Raw genomic sequence first — 20,949 nt, forward strand, 5'->3', positions numbered from 1 at the left:
CCAAACACCACTTACATATTGTAGTGAATGCCCTGGGTAGCCAAGGATGACTTTGAACTTCTGATCTTTCTGCCTCCACTTCTCAAGTGCTGGGGTTGAAGGCACGTGCCACCACCCAGTTTGTTTATGGGATGCCAGAGATCAAACCCCAGGTCTCATATATGCTAAGCAAGCACTGCCCATAGAGCCACATGCCTTGCCAGATGTGAGTGGACTCTAAACAGGTGGGCTTTGAGTAAGGAAGAGCCTCCTTCATGTAGTGCAGCAGACCTCACTTGAAGTTAAAAGAAAGCAGCCCCACTTCAATAAAGAAAGAACTCTGCCCAAACAGCCTCCACACTCAAGGCAATCAACTCATTCTGGGCCTCCATGGGGAGTCCATTCATTCTTTAATCTCTCTCTCTCTCTCTCTCTCTCTCTCTCTCTCTCTCTCTCTCTCTCCTTTAAAAGTGACTGATAAGTCACAGCCACTGGCTCAGCTACCCTCTCTGCCTCTCACTGATGGTTAGAGTTGAGGTGCAAAGGAAAAGATTGCTGTTGCCCTGACTGTGTCTGAAAGCTTCATGGCCCCATATTCCTGCTGCAAGTCGACGCGAGAACTGTGCCCAGCCCAGCCAGTGTTCTCTTAGCGGGTCTTTCAACAATGGCCTCAAGAACCTGCAGAAGCTCGGCTAAGCCTTGCAAAGCCCACTGCTGGCCAGACACATGGGGAGCCCAGATCGTTCCTGCCAGCTGGCTCTTTCGCTTGGTCCCCGCTGAACTCCAGGCACTTGGTGGCAGACCAGCCCAGGGAAACCACCTGTGATAGTCACTGCCCTATATCTGTGGCATGCCTGCAGTTTGCGGTGCATGCTGGAGGGCTGCAAAAGGGACAGCAGCCTTCCAGTGGTGGGAGAGTGTCACACAGCCACGAGGACAACGCATAACAAGGTCTTTCCGTGATAAGTGCAAGATTCTCCAAAGGAAACTCTGCAGAAATGTCAGGTCTGGTGCTTTATTTGAAAGAAAAAAAAAACATTAAAACATGTGTCGTTGCTGCTGATCTGTGCTGTCTTCTGGGAACAAACACAGAGGCCCATTGTGCAGGCTGCCAGTTAGGAGCCATGTTTGACACCAGGGCACAAAGGCCTGCTTGTGTCCCAGTGGATCTTTCCACATAAAGCTTGGGACAAAGGAGTCTGAGTTGGTCCCTCAAGGTGTGGAGAGATCTTTTCTCCTGTTCGGCTGGCTCGTGAACAAGGATGACACAGGGGTTATCTCTGAGTCCCACATCACCACTCCACTGACAGACAGTACCCTGTCAGATGGCGCTCTTCAAGGGCTACGGTCTTCCTAGGGTGAACCATTCCTAATGTTGTGTGGAGTGTTTTCTCTGCAGAGCTGGAGAAGGTGTGTGTGTGTGTGTGTGTGTGTGTGTGTGTGTGTGTGTGTGCACGCGCGCGCGCATGTGTGTGCACCTGTGCACTCCTGTGTGGAGACCAGAAGTTGACGATGTCAGGTGTCTCTCAATTGCTTTCCACCTTGTCCTTTTCATGCAAGGTCTCCCACTGGAACTGGAGCTTGCTGGTTTGGCTAGGTGGCCGGACAGCAGGCTCCAGGGATCCTCTTGCCTCTCCCTCCTCAGTGCTGGGATTACAAGCATGCTATCATGCCTAGCTTTCACAGGTGGTCGGGGGGATCAGACACCGGTCATGACCCTTGTGTCAAAAACACTTTAATATCTAAGCCATCTCTCTAGTCCCAGAAGGAAGACTTTGAAGGGTGGCAAGAAAGGAAGCCTGACCAAGGCTCCAGCTCTGGAGAGGAATAGTCCATGCTCTGACCAGCAGAAATCACAGCCTGGAGCTGCAGAAATGGCTCAGGGGTCAAGAGTATGCAGTGCTCTTCCAGTGGACTGAGTTCGGTTCCTCACACCACTCCAGGGCAACCCAACACCCTCTTCTGGGCTCTGTGCAAAGATACAGGCACACACATACCCATAAATAAATATTTGAAAGAAAAGGAGAAGTCGGGTGGTGGTGGTGCACGCCTTTAATCACAGCACTTGGGAGGCAGAGGCAGGCGGATCTCTGTGAGTTCGAGGCTAGCCTGGTCTACAAGAGCTAGTTCCAGGACAGGCTCCAAAGCTACAGAGAAATCCTATCTCGAAAAAACAAAACACAAACAAGAAAGAAAGAAAGAAAGAAAGAAAGAAAGAAAGAAAGAAAGAAAGAAAGAAAGAAAGAAAGAAAGAAAGAAAAGAGGAAAAGAACTCAAATGGCCTTCCAGAGTCCTTGAGGTTCATGAACCTCAGCAGCTCTGCTCAGTGGCGGGGCCCTTCAAAGCCAACAGCAGAACATTTCCATCTGACCTTTCTCAATAAAGCTGGCTCACTTATTTTTCCTGCACTGAACAAGAGGGCTAACAAAAGTAACTTGGATAAACACAGTCCTCGCTAAAACTACAGCCTGCTCTTTGGGGGTAAAGTTGGGTTGCTAAGTGGATGGAGGGAAGTAGACAGAGGTGTTTCTCTGGCTTATTGTAGAAAAACAGTGTCGACCCCTCAGAGAACAGCGCCATGGCTGTGGAGTGGCAGCGTCACTCCATGAGGTTAGTTCGCCCAGGTCCCAACAGCAGGTTTCCCCGGTCTGAGAGGAAGCTCGTTATGTAAGCAGTTGCAAAGCCATTGAGAAAAACAATAGGCCTGCTATGCATATTTTTGCATAAATTTGTTATGCTAGTGTGAAAGACTTTAGTGTGAAACTTCGCTCATCTTAAGATATATTTATTTTATATGTATGTGTGTTTGCTTGTATGAGTTTATGAGCAATGTCTGTGCCGGGGGCCCACAGAGGCCAGAAGAGAGCATTAGAGTACCTAAAATGAGAGTTACAGGTGGTTGTGAGCTGCCATGTTGGGTGCTGGGAACTGAACTCTGGTCTCTGCAAGAACAATAAATGCTCATAACTGCTGAGCCATCTCTCCAGTCCGTGAAATCTATCCATCCATCTCTCTCTCTCTCTCTCTCTCTCTCTCTCTCTCTCTCTCTCTCTCTATCCTTCCTTCCTTCCTTCCTTCCTTCCTTCCTTCCTTCCTTCCTTCTTTCCTTCCTTTTTTTCCCTCCAGACAGAATTTCTGCAGCTTTGGAGCCCGTTCTGGAACTCGCTCTGTAAACCAGGCTGGCCTTGAACTCAGAGATCCTCCTGCCTCTGCCTCCTGAGTGCCAGGATTGAAGGCATGCACCACCACCTCCTGGCTAGTAAAGTATTTCTTATTCCTAGACTAAACAAGTTTCTCTTCCCCCGCAACAACACGTATCGAGTTGGGTGGTGGTGGCGCACGCCTTTAATCCCCGCACTTGGGAGGCAGAGGTAGGTGGATCTCTGTGAGTTCAAGAACAGCCTGGTCTACAGAGTGAGTTCCAGGACAGGCAAAGATACGCAGAGAAATCCTATCCTGAAAAAAACAAAACAAAAGAAAAAATCCAAAAAAACCCAAAACTTGCGTTGCATTTTCCTCCTTTGAGGTACGCGTGGGCCACACATGTGTGGGCATTCATGTCAGGCGGCTTCCCTTCCTGAGGCTCTCACTGAATCCAGAGTGCACTGATTGAACTACTCTCCAGCTAGCCAGTTTATTCTTAGGATTCCCCTGTCTCTGTCTCCCAAGTGTTGGGATTACAGGGAGGCTGTCGGCCGTCACACCTACCAAGCATTTGTGAGGGGGCTGTAAATCCAGACTCTGTCCTCATTCCATGTTTAAACACGGAACCATTGCCCCAGCCTTATTTCTGTGGTTTCTAAAATCTTGCCAAGACGTGAGTCTGGAAGCAGACAGTCCTGCCAGCCTAGCACTCAATATGTAGACCAGGCTAGCCTCCAGCTCAGACAGATCTGCCTCTTAGCACTCAATATGTAGACCAGGCTAGCCTCCAACTCAGACAGCTCTGCCTGCCTTGCTTCTTGAGTGATAAGCTAAATGTGTGCACCACCACCGCCAGCCACTTGTTCATGTTTAGAGCCGGGTTTCACGTAGCCCAGTCCGAAGTAAACTTTACACAAAGCTGAGGCAGGCCTTTAACTCCTGACCATCCTGCCCCCGCCACTTACATACCACCACACCCAGCTGGAAACACTCTTCAGTGCAAACATAGGCATCTTTCAGGACTGGGGACAATGGAGCATTGTTCGTCTTTCCAGTTTTTTTATATTTTCTACATTATTTCATGGAATATATATTATTTTGTATTTGGAAAGAAAAAACGAAAAATAAACAGGCAAGCGGTCGTTGTGGTGAGAGGATGGGGTGGGGACTTGGTTATCTAGCCGCCCCCTTGGTCCAGTGTCTTGTTCTACCCAGGCTCTGACAACTGGGAACCTTGGGAGTCACCGGGAACCTTGCCCAGGCTCTTCGAGACGAACACTCAGGACCGCTGGCTGACTCCAAATCACACTAGAGTCCAAATTTAGAAGCCTGGCAACCTCTGAATGTCACTGGGCTCCGGCTTTTCTTTCCCCTTCCTCTGGCTCTAGCCACGTGTGCATGTGCACTTTCATGCGTGTACGGCAGGATGTACACGTCTGGGTGTACCTGGAGGAGCAGATGTGCAGGGAACTCAACCCTGCCCCCTGAGAGGCAGGCCGACCCCTCAGCAGATGGAGCGATTGCCATCTCTTCTCAAAAAAATGACACTGGCCCTTGAAACCAGCTCCGACGGGGCAGATCTCAGTAATGGTTCCCGGGATGCAGCTTTTCAAAACAAAGTCTGCACGCTAGCAGGCACACAGGGCACGCACCTCCTCGGTGGTCTAAGGATAAGACCTGTCCCTGGGGGTGACGATACACTACACACTCACAACCTGGGAGACTGGCACACAGTGTGACTGGCTCCTGGTCAACCTGCCCCTTTCCCCAGCCCACCAAAGTGGGGCCTGGGCAGCTGAGATAAGCCAGTGAGGATTTCGGCCCTGGTGCTCTCATTAGCCAACCTATTGGTTCTATAGGTGCTGCAGCTCTGGGTGTTTGAGGTCAAACTGGTCTCACTCTGCAAACTTGTACTGAAATCTGCTTCTGCTGCCCAAACTGCCATCTTTACTTTGCCATGTGAGGGCCCTTGAGCCAGCATTGCCACTCTGGTCCTGCTCCAGATGCATACCCTTCCCTTCCAGCAGCTTTGTCTGGCATTGTGTTTATTATTATTATTACTATTACTATTGTTATTATTTTGTTTTATTCTAGTTTGTTTTCAAGACAGGGTTCCTCTGTGTAATAGCCTTGGCTATCTTGGAACTTACTTGGTAGACCAGGCTGGCCTTGAAATCAGAGATTCTTTTGTCTCTGCCTCCTGAGTGCTGGAATTAAAAGTGTGTGCCACCACACCAAGCTTGTTTTTGTGTGTGTGTGTGTTTAATTACATTATATGTTTGGAGTTTAGCCTGCATTTTTGTCTGTGCAGTACATATGTGCCTGGTGCCTATGGAGGCTGGAAGAAGGCATAAGATCTCCTGAAACTGAAGTTACAGATAGTTGTGAACCACCATGTGGGATGCTGGGGTCAATTCTGGGTCCTCTGGAAGAGCAGCCAGTGCTCCTAACTGCTGAGCCATCTCTCCAGCACCTTGTTAAGTCTATTGAGACATAGCCCACAGGCGGGCCTAGCACTCATGGTGTAGCTGAGGATGAATTTGGACTCCTGATTCTTCTGCCTCCACCTCCCAACTGCTGGGACTGTGGATGTGCACTGGTATGCCCAGCTTCCCATGTCATTTTGAGGGACTTCCACCTCAATGCCACATGCAGTGCGAGCCAGCGGTACCTGATGAAAAGAGTCATCTGTCCATCCAGCAAGGGTTTATCGACTGACTGCAATGTGCCACACACTGGAGATCACACAGCACCCAGTCAGACACAGTTCTGCTCACGTGGCGCCAGCTAGACAGCGCAGAACACAGAACCATAGAGCAGTGAGAATCTAGCCCCGCTGTGAGCTTGACATTATACTACCTGGGAAAACGAGAGAAACCTCTTTCTTTTCCTTTGCGTAAACATATTTGAAACAAATACTCAATAGATATTTGTGGGAAATAAAGCATAAGCTTTTTTTCTAGGCATTTATAATAGTTTTAATTATATTTATTATAAATCATATTTAAATTATACTTATTTATTTTACACATTTTTGTGTTACGGGTCAGGTATGAGCTGGCCATGGCTTTCTGGAGTTGGTTCTCTCCTTCCCTCAGTGGGTCCTGAGAATGGAATTCAGGCCATCAGGTTTAGTGACAAACACCTTTATCCACTGAGCCATCTTGGTGGCCCTTAAAATTGTATATTTTATTTATTTAGTGTGTGTGTATGTGTGTGTGTACGCACACACATTCACACGCCACGACACTCATGTGGAGGTCAGGGAACAACCTGGGAGGGTCAGTTCTCTCTCCACCATGGTACTGAATGCAGGCGGTGAAGCCTGGTGGCAGATGCCTCTGCCCAACTAAGCCATCTTGCTGGCGACATTTGAAAGACTTTAGGAAGAGGCTGGAGAGATGGATCCATAGTAAAGGCACTGGCTGCTCTTCAGAGGACCTGGATCCAGTTCCCAGCACCCAACGATCACAGCCTTCTGTAGCTCCAGTTTTGACATCTTCTTCTGGTTTCTGAGGCCACCAAACAAACATGTAACACACATACATGCAGATAAAACACACACACATACAAAATAACAACAGGTAAATATTTGGCTTGCTTTAGGAAAGGAAACTGGTCAACGACATGCTTTCTCTGGTCCTGTATTTTGGAGGAGTGTGACACTAGGCAGGAAACCCAAGAGGAACCAGCATGGCACATCCTAACACATAATCACTGCAGAAGTATTTACACATGCATGTGTCCTCATACACATTGCACTAAACCAGGAGCTGCAGAAGGCAAAAAGGGATTCCTCTTGAGGGCTGAGCCTCCCTTGGGTGCGAACCAGTCCCCACCGAGTCCTCCCGTGGCTATTCCCAGAACCCATCACCTGGAGTGACGATGGCCGCGATGGCCTAGCCTCCCAGGAGTGGCCAAGTCCATGTTCATCTCTCTCCGAGACATTACCACTTCTTTCTTCGTGGATGTCTTTCTTCTCAGGCTTCACTCTGTTCTTCCTTCAACAAGCAGTTATTAGACACCTACTGTGTGCCAGGCACTGTGTCAACGCTGGGATAGGATTGTAACGGAAGAGGGAGAGACAGGCAGTTACGGGGGCTCAGATGGAAACAGAAGGGAGAGAACAGAGAGGGTGAATAAATGATGAGCGAATGAATGAACGAGTGAGCGAGTGTTTGAAAGGTCATGTGATCTTCACACCGGCCTAGAAAGCCAGCGCCTAGCACAGCTTTCATCTTGTCACCTCCCTGCCCCAGACTTTGACGCTGTGTTCCAACTCCCAGGCTGAGGGCTGTCTCCTTTTCGTTTCTGTGGCACTGGGGATGGACCCCAAGTATTCACACACATGCTACACAGTGCTCTTCCCTGAGCTGTCCCTCCGGCCCAGCCTGCTGGCTCGACATGCTCTGCTTCCAGCCTTCTCTTTATTTCCCCCTAACCTAAGGGATAAGCCGTTCATTATGTGTGTTTGTTCTCCCTGTTTAGAAATTTCACCCTAAATTCTGACTCTGAAATGGTATTTATCTGAAGGACAAGAACCCTGGAGGCTGATGGGAGGTGGCATGGAAGAACCAGAGCTGATGTGGAAGGATAAGGCAAGCAAACCCTTTCCTCCTCAACTTGCTTTTGGTGGTGGTGTTTCATCATAGCAACAGTAACGCTAACTAAGACAGGAGCCATCCCCTGAAGTGAGAAGTCGCGACAGTGGGTCAGGAGAGGAAGAAAGAATGCGACATTGTTTACAAATACAAAAGTACAGATGGACATGGAGGTATTCACCTATAACCCCAGCCCTCAGGGGCTGAGGCAGGAGGGCTAGACCAAGAGCTCGAAGTCTGAGCTACATAACAAGGCTTTACCTCTCCACCACCACCACCACAACAACAACAAAACACCCCCCCCACACACACAGGCATAGTAGGTTGATGGAGGAAGGTCATTGGTTAAAAAATAAAGAAACTGCTTGGCCCTCATAGGTTAAAACATAGGTGTGAGGAGTAAACAGAACAGAATGCTGGGAGAAAGAAGCTGAGTCAAGGAGTCGCCATGATTCTCCCACTCCAGGCAGACACAGGTTAAGATCATTCCTGGTAAGCCAGCTCGTGGACTACACAGATTAATAGAAATGGGTTAGATCGATATGTAAGAACTAGCCAATAAGAAACTGAAACGAATGGGCCAGGCAGTGTTTAAAAGAATACAGTTTCCGTGTAATTATTTCAGGGCATAAGCTAGAGCTAGCCATGTGGGCGGCCGGGTGCTGGGGACGCAGCCCCGCTGCTCCTATTACAACAGTAGGTCATGGCTATCATCCCAACACTCTAAAGGGTGAGACAAAAGATTGCCATGAGTTTGAGCTACACACTGAGCTCCCGTGCAGCCTGGGCTACAGTATAAGGCTCAGAAAAGGGAAAGGAAAGGGGCAATGGAAAAGGTCCACGGAAGAAATGCAGAACAAGGAGGCAAAACTGTTGCTCTCTTCGCCACGGCCTGTCTGCTGCAGACCATCAACAGTTCAGGCAGGCAGATGTCTAGTTGGTTGTGGTCTTTGTGAGTTCTTGCAAACACTGGCTCAGTGTGTGTTAAGAACAGAGGGGCTGGCCTAGAGTAAATTCAGACAGCAACTGGGAGTCCCCAGCTGTGACTTAAAGCCCCATTCCCTGTTCACCAACTGGCTCTACCATGAGTTCCGGTTCTCTACTGGCTCTACCATGAGTACCAAAGCAGCAAGGAAGCCCATGGACGTCTGCCAGCCTGCCAGCCAATCTCTCTCCTCCCTCTAAAGAAAGCCTGCAACCTGAATCTCCTTAGCTCTCGCCTGGGTTACACCAGATCCACCAGATCACTACTTTGGTGGAACGCAAAGAAATGGCAGTACCCCAAGCTACCTGCCTATCATCACAGGGCTTAGATCACTGGGGCTTTCTAAAGCACTCAGGACCATCTGTGGACGACCTCCTCGTTGTGATCTGCCAGTCATCTCAGGTTCTGTATTGCACCCTTGGGTCTCTGAGGGCAGACCTGAGTGCATCCAAGGCTTCAGAATCTAACTATCCACTCTGTGGCCTCCGCTCCAGCCTTTACCCACCACCCACTAAGACTGGAAGCTAGACCATACTTAACTCCATCTCCCTTATCCAACGCGTATATTCTGTCAAACGCTCCACAGTCTAATACTCATCTGTCCAGAGCATCCTGTCTGTCTGACCTCCGTGCTTCCATTTGCTTAGTTTCTGTCCACACAGCTTCACTGGGCTCCTACCCAGCACTTCCATTATCCACCTGGTCCTTCTTCTGCAAGTTACCTGTCCTATTTTCCAGGAAGGTCAGGTCCATAGCAATTGAAAGTTCTACTTTGCCTTCAGTGGCAGGAGCTGCTGCTGTCTGAGAGTCACCACCACCCATCACCTATCCCTGGGCTGTTGCAGGCCCTGAAAACACTGTGCTTCCCTGCTGCTTGCTGTCGCTGCCCTCTCCCGGGTTCTTCCATGATCTCCTATTACTGTTTCCCTGGCCTCCCTCGGGACTCATGTCCTCTGGGAAGGTACCTAGGAGACGGGCTACCTTCCTCAATATCTTCATGGGAGGCAATCCTATTTCTTTGTGTATTGTGTGTGCATATGCATGTGTGTACATGTATGTGGAAGTCAGAGCACAACCTCATACATCATCTGCCTTGATTTTTATTTTTGTCTCATTATGTGGCCCTGGCTGGTCTGGAACTCTCTAGGTAAAACAAGGCTGGCCTTGGATTCAGATAGACTGCTGGGATTAAAGGTGGGCCTGACAATGACCAGCCACCTTGGTTTTTGAGACAGGTCTCTCCCTGGCTGGAAACTCGCCAAGCAAACTAGGCAGGCCAGATAGCAAGCCCCTAGAATCTGCCTGTTTCCACTTCTTCACAGCACTGAAATTACTGATAATGTGCTTTTCAATTTTTCGTGCTTGTGTGCGTGCGTGTGTGCCAGTACTGGGGAATGAACCCAGTGCTCTGAGAAGGCTCAGCAAACACTCTGCCACTGAGCCTCAAATATTCTACCACCACAGGTCCGTATGCCAAACTTTGTGTCTAATTTTGAATTAATAAAAATACAGTCCACCTTTTCTTTATGGGTGTTTGGAAATCTAAGGTAGGAAGAGACCCTTGTCGTGCCTGGCTAAACTACAGGGGAGGGAACGGTAACAAAGGAACCTGGAAGAGAGAAAAGGTCACGATCACAAAGTCGACGGCAAGGACAAAGTGATGTCATTTTAACTCAATATTCCAATAACTGAAGTTTACAGTGTTGGCCCACCTAGATCCTGGGCTCCTCGTGGATTTAGCAATCTACCTAGTGAACGCTTTTTATCTGCAGGATGCTGTTTGTGCTCCTCCTTGAATCATGTGATAATATCTGTACTTTTGAGAAACACAAAGGATGCATGTTCTCAGCAGTCCAGAATTAAACTGAAGTCAATAAAATGCTGAATAGAAAAGGCAGAAGTCACTGTGTGAGCCACGTCTGCCGTCAGACCTTTCTAAGGGATGTGGGTTTTCAGGATGGGAAATAAACAACAGGCATTTGAAGCTGACTTCGGAGAGTAAGCGGATCTGGCGATCCGAAGGCTTAGAATATAGCAGAAAGAAGAAAGTGTACGGAGCTCGTGGGACCCTGAAGGGAAACGAGAGCAGGGAGTCTGTTGTGTCCCTTTCATCCGCAAACATTTCAAAGCATGACACTGGCGGCAGCAAAACTGCCTCGCGAAGGTACCAGAGCGTTGTCTCTTCTTCCAGGCGGGGACACACAGACAGGGAATGGCCTCTTACAGCACCAACAACTTTCAGAAGCATCACTGATTTTCCAGAGCAGCAAGGGGTGGGGGGCGGTGGAGAGGAACTAGCTCCTTCCACGACCTTTCCATAAAAACGGAGAAAAATCGGTGCTTTCAAAATCTTCTGGTGGCTTGAACTGAAACTTAAAAGGGGACTCTTCACCGGACCTAGCCCACCACGGATTATTATGTATACCGAGGAGGAGCCAAAGAATGGAGGACCGCGGCGGGCTACCGAGAGCCAGGAAGGAAATGCGGGGTGTATAGTAGCGGGAGCCCAGGGCCTCCGGGTGGGTAGGCAGTGTGCACGGCAGGGTGGGGTGTGGGAGCTGCAAGGAAAGCAGGCCTCCCCCGGGGGCTGTTTCGCAGCCGGGGTTGTTTGGCTCGCAGCGGGGCGCTCCCCGGGGAGTCGCTGAGCAAAGGAGGGGGGCCGGAGGCAGCTGCCAGGAGCGCGCAGTGGGCTTCTAGGCCGCGGCCCGCGCACGTACGTGTGTGCACCGTGGGGAGGTTGCAGGGCGTGTGCACGGCACGGGTAGGACGCGCGCCGGTGCGTGCGCCAGGTTCAGGGCGCCCCTGCACAGAGGGCCAGCGCCGCCGGGCGAAAACGCCGCGCAGAGCCGGGACGCCGCGGGGCGCAGACCCGGAGAACCCGGCGGCCGCGTAGCAGCACTGAGTTTGCGTCCCTTTAGTGGGCACGCTAACGCGCTCGGAGCCACAGAGCCCAGAGGCGAGGGGGCAAAAGAGCACGGGACGCACTCCGCCAGGCTTTTCGCGCTGACCGCGAACGAGAGCCAGCTCCGGGGAGAGGCGCGCGTCCGAGGCGCGCGAAGAACGCGCAGCTCGCACCCCCGCGCGCTCCCCGCTCGGTCTGGGCAACCACAGCGCGGGCGGGTATTAAGGGAGCAGGAGGAGGCGTGGCCTTGTTGGGGCGAACCAATGGGCTCTGGCGTGGTGCCTGGAGGCGGAGCTCAGGATCCGGGAGCTGATTGGTCAGATCGCCCTCCGGTATGCAGATGCGGTGGGAGTCACGTGCCAGGGGCCGGTACGACTTCCTGTTGGAGGCCCACGCGGGGCGGGGCCGGGGGCGCGAGCGCCGCGTCTGGCTGGAGCGGGGGGAGGGGGGTTCTTGTCAGTTAGAGCAACAAGATGGCCGCGGTGGCAGCTCCGCACCTCAGCGCGACGGCCCCGGGAGCCGCAGCCGCCGTCGCCGACCGCGTCGCTGCGCAGCCCTGAGAGCCGCCCGGCCGCCCCGGCCGTCCCCGTGACAGGCCGTCCCCGCGCCGTCGCGCTCCCGCGGCCGCCGCCGCGGGCCCACCCGAGCCGGAGCCCGAGGCGGAGGGAGCGGAGCGGCCCCGCGCTCAGCCGCCCGCCGCCGTTGCCGCCTCCTACCCGGGCTGCGTCCGAGACTGAGGAGCGGGGCGCGTCGCGGCGTCGCGGGCACTGGACCTGGACCTGCCGGGACGTGCCGCCGCCCACCCGCCGCCCGCGCCGGGTCTCGATCCCGCGGCGTCGGCACTGAGCGGGCCCCCACCGCCGGAACGCCTCCGAGGGCCCCGGGCGGCCGAGAGCGACTTCGCCACAGCCAGGCCCGCGCCGCCGGAGCCCCGCGGAGCCGCCGCCGGGGACGGAGTCCAGGTGAGCGCGCCGCCGCCGCTGCGCCCGGAGGTCTTCGGGGCCCTTTGTTCGGCCGAGCCGGAGCGCGGCGGCCCCGAGCGACCCGCGTGCGACGCCGGCCGGGGCTGACGGGCGGGAGGAGAGGCGCGGGCAGCGAGCGCCGGGCCGGGCGTGCGGCACCGGGCTTGGGGGACCCTGGGGTCGGACGCTGAGCTGTGCCCCCGCGCGCGCTCTCTCTCTCCCTCTTAAACTAATGCAGTGGATGAGATTCGGTCTCCTTGCACGGTCGCCTGCAGACCGTGTGTTTCCGAAGGGTGGCATACACCGATCCGCAGTGTGGCGTTGTTTAGCGAGCCGTACGCGACCCCGAGGGCCCCCTGCAGTTGTGAAATGAGGTGGATTTCTATGTAACGGTGTTGCAAACGGACACTGCGGAGTGCTGCGTGCGAGGAAGACCCGCCGCCGCCGCCACTGCAGCCGCCCCGGCCCCGTTAACATAACGAAAGCCGAGCGCCCAGACGCCGCCTCTGCTTTTAGGGATGCTTGGTCTGCGCCTTCACCAAGTAGGTGAGATGTAGCGAAATGGCATCCGTAGCGGTTAAAACCTGCAGATGTGGACGTCAAGCGGTCCCCCACCCCACCCCCCTGTGCGTTGGCCGGGCCAGGAGACGGTTGGCGCGCGCGCGGCGCGTAGCTGGAGGAATCCTGATGAAGGATGGTGCTGGGATGCTGTGCGGGAGCCCTGGGAGGAGGAGCCGGCGGGGCTCGGCTGCACCTATGGCGTTCCGAGACATCTGACAGTGCTGATGCCTCCGTTCGTAATTAGTTGAGTTGGCTCCAACCTTTGCCTTCGCCAGATGAAACCTCCATTTGAGTGGTCTGCTCGTTGGCTTCTGGGTATGAAGAGCAGATTCAAAACTCAAAATGGAGCACCGTTGATGGCCAGCTTGGGCATCATGAAGGAGTTACACGTCGGAATCTCCTGGCTGGTTTGGGCCATTGTGTTGCCCAGCTTCTGGGTGGTGGTTGTTGTTTTGTGGGTATCTAGTGTGCACATTAACCGGCTTGAACCAATTACAGTTAGTCCGTTCATGACCACATTGCTGAATGGCACGGTGTTATTCTATGCAGTTTCCTGTCTTTGGACTGGAATCAGTCAATGAATGAATTGAGACCTTCAAAACGTGACTCGAGTGACTTTAGAGGACAGTTTGAACTGTGTGGGGTGCTGACAGTTGTATTCCTGGATTGCAGGCTTTCTTCCCTACGAAATGAGAGACTGAGTTAGATAGGACAACCCAAGCCAGTTGAACTTGTCTGTCAGAGGGCACCTTGAAGAAGAAAATTACATTTTTCCAGAACAGAAGAGGTGAGCCTTGCTTTTGACATTTTAGTGTGGCACCTACTAAGATTTTTTTTAAAGGAAATTTATGCACAGTGAGGCTTTTAAAATGCAGGGTTCTGTTACATTGACTGAATTGATTTTATTGTTCACAGGAGGTCAGTAGTTGGGACTTTGTTTACCCATACTGAAAAGATTTTTTTTCTTCTGCCGAAATATTTCAATATTTGCATTCTCATAAGGTTCTTAAGAGTCAGCCGAGTGATAGTGGCACACACCTTTAATACCAGCACTAGGGAGGCAGAGGCAAGTGGATCTCTGTGAATTTGAGGCCAGCCTGGTATACACAGTTCCAAGACAGCCAGGGCTACACAAAGAACCCTGTCTCAACCCCTTTCTCAAAAGATTCTTAGAGACTATTTTTATTTCATATTTTGAATAATGAGAAATTAATAATTCAGGAAGTAATAGTTGAATGTATGCATCCTACACTTGTGATATAAACATATAGATCTGATTTTTATACTATGGATTTAAATCATGCCCCTTGTCCAAAGCAACCTGTCACTGACCTCCCACGTGCTAGTATGGTGTAATGTTAAAGCTTTGACCCTGAGATTCCACTTGGGATTCTGGTGTTTAAATGTTTTGGTGGTTGTTGGGACTCTTATAAATGCTGTTCCTCCTCTTGATGTTTAGTGTTGGGTTGTCACAAGTGGCAGATAAACTTTAATAAAGGATTGTTTTGTGGCAGGATAATATTTATGCTTAATTAATTGACTTGGCATTTTGGACTACTGGTTATGCAGGAGTAAGAGGCATTGTTTCATTTGACGTCATTGGCTAAAAAGCAGCCAAGCCATTTGGAGACTACTTGAAACTTTAAAGGACAATATTCCTCAGTGCTGCCACCTTTTTGTTAAGCAGTGTCCTTTTCTGAGATAATTGTGTGCTTTCCCAGATACTATTACCCAGAACTAAGCCCAGGAGGAAGTCAGGAGTGGGATGAGAGACTTTTTCTTCATTGAAGGAAGCTTTGTGTGAAAGATAAAATTTCTGCAAGAATTGAGTGTATTACCCCACCTGTTCATATCCACGAGTTGGGGAGAAGGGGGTCCTGCCTGTGAAGTTATTCTTGCTGGACCCAAGATGACATGGGGGAGGGTGAGAGTAGTAAAATTGCTTTTTTGTGATTTGATTTGACTTGTTACTTGTCTTTGGCTCCATTACAACCTAATATGTTGAGGCTGAAGAGCTGTTTTGTAGACTGCCACCTTCTCCAGTGTGAATTTGATCCCTGGAGGGAGGGGTGTCTGAGCACACGATGACTGTTTACAACTCAGTCTGGCTTACTGTGCAAAGGTGATACTTGAGTAGGTAGATGTTATAGGAAAGGAAATCAGTTGTAAGGCTAAGACTGTTAGATTTACAAATAGCGTCTGAGACAGTGGTGATTTGGGGTTGAAGCTAGCAGAGAAAACTTGGTTTGAGGAAAGCATGAAAAGGAGATGGCGAGGGGAGGCTGGATTTACAGCAGTCCTTGGAGCAGGAGAGATGTGGGTGGAGAGAGTAAGAGGCAGAGCCCCCATCAGGCAGGGCTTGGAAGGCTCTAAATGAGCTAAGGAAAGCCAGGTGACTGGTTTTGTCCAGTTGTGTTTGGTTTCCTTTGACTGAAATTACTTTGAGACAGTCAGACTTTTACCTCTTATTCAGGCTTTCTTTCAGCAGGCCTTGCTGTGTGTGTAGGTGAGCAGGAGGGAAGTCTGTTGAGAGATGATGAGCAGGTGACGAAGCCTCTGTCAGGATAGTGGCTTCAGTGAAGGGGACTTAACAATACTAAACATCTTAATCACCTTATTTGAAGACATCATAGCTTTGAGAGGAGAGTGGAGCGTCATCTGTGAACTAGTCAATATTTGGGGGTAGATTTTTTTTAAATAGATTTACTTTTTTTAAGCCAGTTTGATTACGCAAATTACATTTTTACAAATTGACTTTTAAATACTTGTTGTGAGGAGAGTGTTTCTTATAAAATAATATACCTTTTAAAAATAGACTTTAACATATAAATGTGTTCCTGTTGATAAATTGTCAGGTTATACACAGTGTTTCAAAAACATAATTATTTAAAAATATGAAGATTACTTGTCAGAAATGATTGTGTAACTTTGCGGAGAATGCATGTAAGTGATGTGGGACAGAGAAATGGAGCATGTTTGGTTTATTTTTCACCCTCCACTTTGCTATAGCATGGTTTTACATGTTCAGGGTGCTGTGTAACTCCGTATACTTTGTGCCATTTTTGGAATTGTGCTAAAGTGACTTCTTGGCCTCAGATGCTTCCAGAGACTGAAGAATCTATGCAGAGATGGAGAGCTGTTTGCTAATTTAAGAATGCATTCCTCCCATGTAGCCCTCAAAACACTACAGAGCTGTGTGCAGAGCTAGACAATCTGGGCACCCAGCCATGAAACATCCCTGAGGCAGCTCAGCCAGTGTGCACACTCTCCTGAGCCTGCCTTCCACAGCTGCACACCACAACAGCAGGAGGAGCCTTGTGAAAGCAGCCTTCCTGCTCATGAAAATCCTGCAGCTCTTGGAGTTCCAGCTATGATACAGTTGTGATTAAGAGTGGACAAAACTGTGAATTCTGAAGTCAAGTCCTCTTGCAGGCCAATGAATTCAAATACTTTCTCTAGGAATTAGAATGTGGAGTTGTCACCACTCCCTTCCCTTTTCCTATTTGTTGCAACACATCTTTTCTATTATAAACACGTGAGCTCACCTGGCCATGTATAGTCTTAAGACTGAGGAGTCCTTTGGGAGATGAGTTCCCCAGAATACAGGCTAGGTTGGTCTGATGGGCTTTGCTTTCCATTTGCCTCTTCATAAACCTTTCTGCCACAACAATTTTTTTTTAATTAGCAGTTCATTGCCATTGAAGCTGATAGCATTCTTTGTAGCCATCATCTTTTTGTATATTAAATGATCCCCCAGGAGCCTTCAAACACCTAAACAGATGCCTCATTTCTCAATCTGAAGACCTTCTCTGTCTTCCTTCTTTAGACCTTCTGGTAGAGAATATTCTTTGTACAGTCATGCTTCCTGCCTCAAAAGGGTTGAGCTGTGGACCTCCAGTATCAAAGCATCAAGTCAGATTATTCTAAAAAGCCAGGAAACTTTCACAGCAAAAATTACTTGGTTGTCTTGAGCCTGTATTGTGTACTGTTTATTCCCAAAGATCATTTCTTTTTAATTACTCTTTGAACTAAGTAGGAGAATCTAAGTTAAAATAGCAAGCTTGAATTAAGGTAGATCTGTAAGTGGGAGCTGCCGACCGACTCAGGCCCCATGGATTGCCTTCCTTTTTTTTTTTTTGGTTTTTCGAGACAGGGGTTCCCTGTGGCTTTGGAGCCTGTCCTGGAACTAGTTCTGTAGACCAGGCTGGTCTCGAACTCACAGAGATCCGCCTGCCTCTGCCTCCCGAGTGCTGGGATTAAAGGCATGCGCCACCATCGCCAGGTTTATGGATTGCCTTCTTGCTGAGACAAGATTAACAGCAGAGTTGTTCAGGAGCTGTGGAAGAGGAGTGCAGGAGTATTCCTTGGGTCGTGTGCTGTTTTCTCAGTCTATATGAAATAGGAAATACTGGGAATGAGGAAGAGTGCAAGGAATAGTCTTCATAAGCTTTGTTCTCAATGAAGGAGGCTGTAGACTGATACTTGGAGCAAAGTTTCTTCTGTCAGGGAATATCTTGAGGAAAGAAATTGGTGGTTCTATAGGCCCTAGTGCCAGAGTCATTGAGAACAGTTTTGATGTAGGGGAGGTGGTCAGTATTCTGTCAGTCAGATCTCCATTTAAGCAAAGTCTTCAAAAATGCTTAACAAACATTCAATGTGACTCCATGTCAAGATCATATTATTAATACTTGACAATACTCCTTTAAGGTAGTTGCCTTTATTGCTCCCATTTCACAGGTGAACAGATGGAAGAACAGAGGAGGAAGGGATTTCCACAATAACCTACAGTTTGTAGAAGATGACAGAATTCAAATTCATACAGAAATAGGGTGGCTTTGAAAACAGTTTCTTAGTCTCTATTCTTTGCACCTTGTTTCACCCCTCCTGCTGCTGATATTGGCAGCATGCTTTCCGAGCATTTTCTTCATGTTAGCTAATAAGTATGGGTGTTCCGGTCATGTCTAGATGTGAAGAATCTTAGCTGGTTTAGAATGAGTTGCTGGCTGTCATCAGCCTTGGTAGGTACCTCAGGTCCTCTAATGCCAGGGCTTCTGCTTGTTCCCCTCTGCTGCCTTCTGTATACACAGCTACAGTGAAAGAAGGCTCTTCTCCTGGACTTCCTAGAGTTGACCTGCTGGGGATGGTCTACAAAAAGAGAGCAGTCAAGAAAGGTTTGGAGGAAACCACACACCCATACAGGATTTTGACCAAAATCTATGGTTGGAGTATAACATAGTTATACACTTACCATATCCTCTTTGTAAGAATGAGTTTCAAAATAGATGCTTAGAGAAGTCCAGTCCAGTATTTCTCGGTTTCCCATGACCCCCAAGAACAGTTTCCCTCCAGACTAACTTGTACTTCAAGGGAACTGCCCTCGGAAATGCTGAGGGTGTGCCCATCAGTCAGAATAGAAAGTGGCTTGATGGGATGATGGTGGTGTGGACACACAAAACTTGACTTGAAAAGTCTTGATCCTGAAAGGTGGAACTTCCTTGGATGAAAGTGATAACTCTGCAAGGAGACAGTGGGCAAACCAAGTTTGAGGAACACCATAGCTGAGACATAGAGGGACTCAGAGTTCTTAATAACTTAATGAGCACTGGTCCTAGCTTTTGTGTTGTTAGTGAGCTTTATGTTAGTTTTATGTTGATAGTGAGGCTTGGTAGGGACCATGCTGGGTAGAACTATCATGTTTGCCTGTTTGGAAACTCTTGATGGCTGTTGGGGAACTTGACGTGACCAGCGGTGGGTGGGGAGCATCCCCTGAACAGATGCAGTGTTCACATTATGGCCAGAATGACTGGCTCTGTGAGACAAGTAGCCTGGGTGACATAATGATGGGGTGGAAGTGAAAGATATTAAGACTTTGCACGACAAAACACGCAGGGTTGGTGTGGGTTGTCAGAAGGAAGCAATTCTAAGAAGTGAGGCCTTTGGCGTTCTGCTCTTTGTAGGGTGCCTGGAAGGCTTACAATTAAGTCCCCAAGAAGCCATATCAGTGCATCCTTGTTTGATATAGTTGGGGCAAGAGAGCTTATTGTGTGAGGTTCTGTCCTGGAGTAGAAATTTGGGATCACAGCAAACCCAGACATGCATTGGCCCATGTGAGAATGGGATTCTGCTATTATGGTTAGTGCTATCAGTGGAAGCAAGTTTTCTGAGTTTCTTAGCATAAGAAATTAACTGACAACTTACATAGCGTCCCAAGATTCTTTAAACTTTATGACATGGAATATTGACCAAAAGGAAGAAAAGGGAAATATTTTCAAAGTTGCAAAGAAGCAAGATTGGGTTGTCACATAAATGTTACAGTATAGCTACATTAGTAGTTTTTTTGGGTGTTTTTATAGATTACAATATTTTATTAGACAAACATAACTTCCATAAACTTAAGAAACAGTAGATTCTTGTTTAACAGAGACAAAAGATTTAAAAACAAAATAAGCAAAAAATTTTTCCTTTTTTACTCCTTTAGAATAGAATGAAGAAACTTTTTATTTGCTGTTTTTGAGACAAGGTCTTATTGTGTAACTCAGGCTAGCCTTGAACTCACTATTGTTCAACCTCCTGAGTGCTGGGATTCTAAGTGTACCTGCCACATTCTACCTGAAAAAACTTTAAAACAGGTGACATTGGTTGTCTTTTACACAGTCAGGTAAGGAGAATCTTAGCTGTCATTGTACTTAACATCTGTTAAGTCTTTAGTTAACTGCACATTAGTGCAAAAGTCTTCATTATGCTAATCATTTCTTTATTAGGCTTGAGTTACTTGTTAATAAGAATAACCTATTCATCTTTTTAATCCCTATAATCTCTATGGTATTTTGTAAATATTAAGGTAAATTTTTCCAGGGGTTGAAGAGATGACTCAACAGTTAAGAACACTGGTTGCTCTTGCAAAGGAACAAAGTTCTGTTTCCAGCACTTATAGAGGATAGCCTCCAGGAACTCCAGCTTCAGGGGATCTGATGCCCTCTTCTGGCCTCCACAGCCGCTTGTACACATGTGGCATATGCTCACACAGACAAATTAATAATAATGAAAATAAATCTGTAAAACTATACTTTCAGGGATTATTGCTATAGTTGGTCATTAGAAAAGTTTCTCTGTTAGAGTACTAATAAATAAATATTTTCAATTCTGAGTCAAGTATTTCTTCAGAGATGCTGCTTCCACAAACAATCATGAGGGAAAGAGGGGAGTTGATAATTGAATACTTCTGGTTTTCAACTAGTCAGCCTAGTTGCAAGGAACACTAGAAGGGTGGCGAGTCTATCTTGGTGGACATCATGGAGACTCTTGCATCATTTTTCTGTGTGGGTACCTGAAGGAATGGGTAGTTCTTTTTCCCTTAGGCCCTGGCACTGCCAGCAAATGTCCCCAAATAAAATTGAGAAAGAACAGCACATGGTATTTCTCATAGACGTTAAAGTTTTAGGCTTAATAAATGGTAGCAGTTGTATCTGTTGTGTCAACACATTGGACCACTATCTTTAGATACAAGCCTATTGGAACCATGAACACATTCTAAGGAAGGGCTCACCCTGGCCAAGCGGAATTACCTGGTTCGCATGTGTATTATGTTATTGTTCACTCAGTCAGAGGATCTTTAAAGGATGTTGTCAAAATTCATTTCTTGATTTTTGAACTTTTTGGTTTTTCGAGACAAGGTTTCTCTGTAGCTTTGGAGCCTGTCCTGGAACTAGCTCTTGTAGACCAGGCTAGCTCAAACTCAAAGAGATTCATCTGCCTCTGCCTCTCCGAGTGCTGGGATTAAAGGTGAGAGGTGTGTACCTACACCGCCTGGCTTGA

The 20,949-nt window shown here is 48.6% G+C and overlaps 1 protein-coding gene across 5 annotated transcripts in view; it reads left to right on the plus strand.

The window, feature by feature from the left end:
- Window positions 1-12,039: 12,039 nt before the first annotated feature.
- Tnrc6c (trinucleotide repeat containing adaptor 6C) overlaps window positions 12,040-20,949 on the plus strand; it is a 107,209-nt gene continuing 98,299 nt past the window's right edge. For 3 of the 5 annotated variants that reach the window (XM_075990218.1, XM_075990219.1, XM_075990220.1), the window contains exon 1: window positions 12,041-12,573. The gene's annotated coding sequence lies outside the window, so the exon portion shown is untranslated. Of the gene's footprint in view, window positions 12,574-13,806; window positions 13,922-20,949 lie in introns of all 5 variants that reach the window. The other 2 variants (XM_075990217.1, XM_075990216.1) reach the window with 2 other exon arrangements.

Source organism: Microtus pennsylvanicus, chromosome 11, assembly GCF_037038515.1.
Source record: "Microtus pennsylvanicus isolate mMicPen1 chromosome 11, mMicPen1.hap1, whole genome shotgun sequence".
NCBI classification, from domain to species: Eukaryota; Metazoa; Chordata; class Mammalia; order Rodentia; family Cricetidae; genus Microtus; species Microtus pennsylvanicus.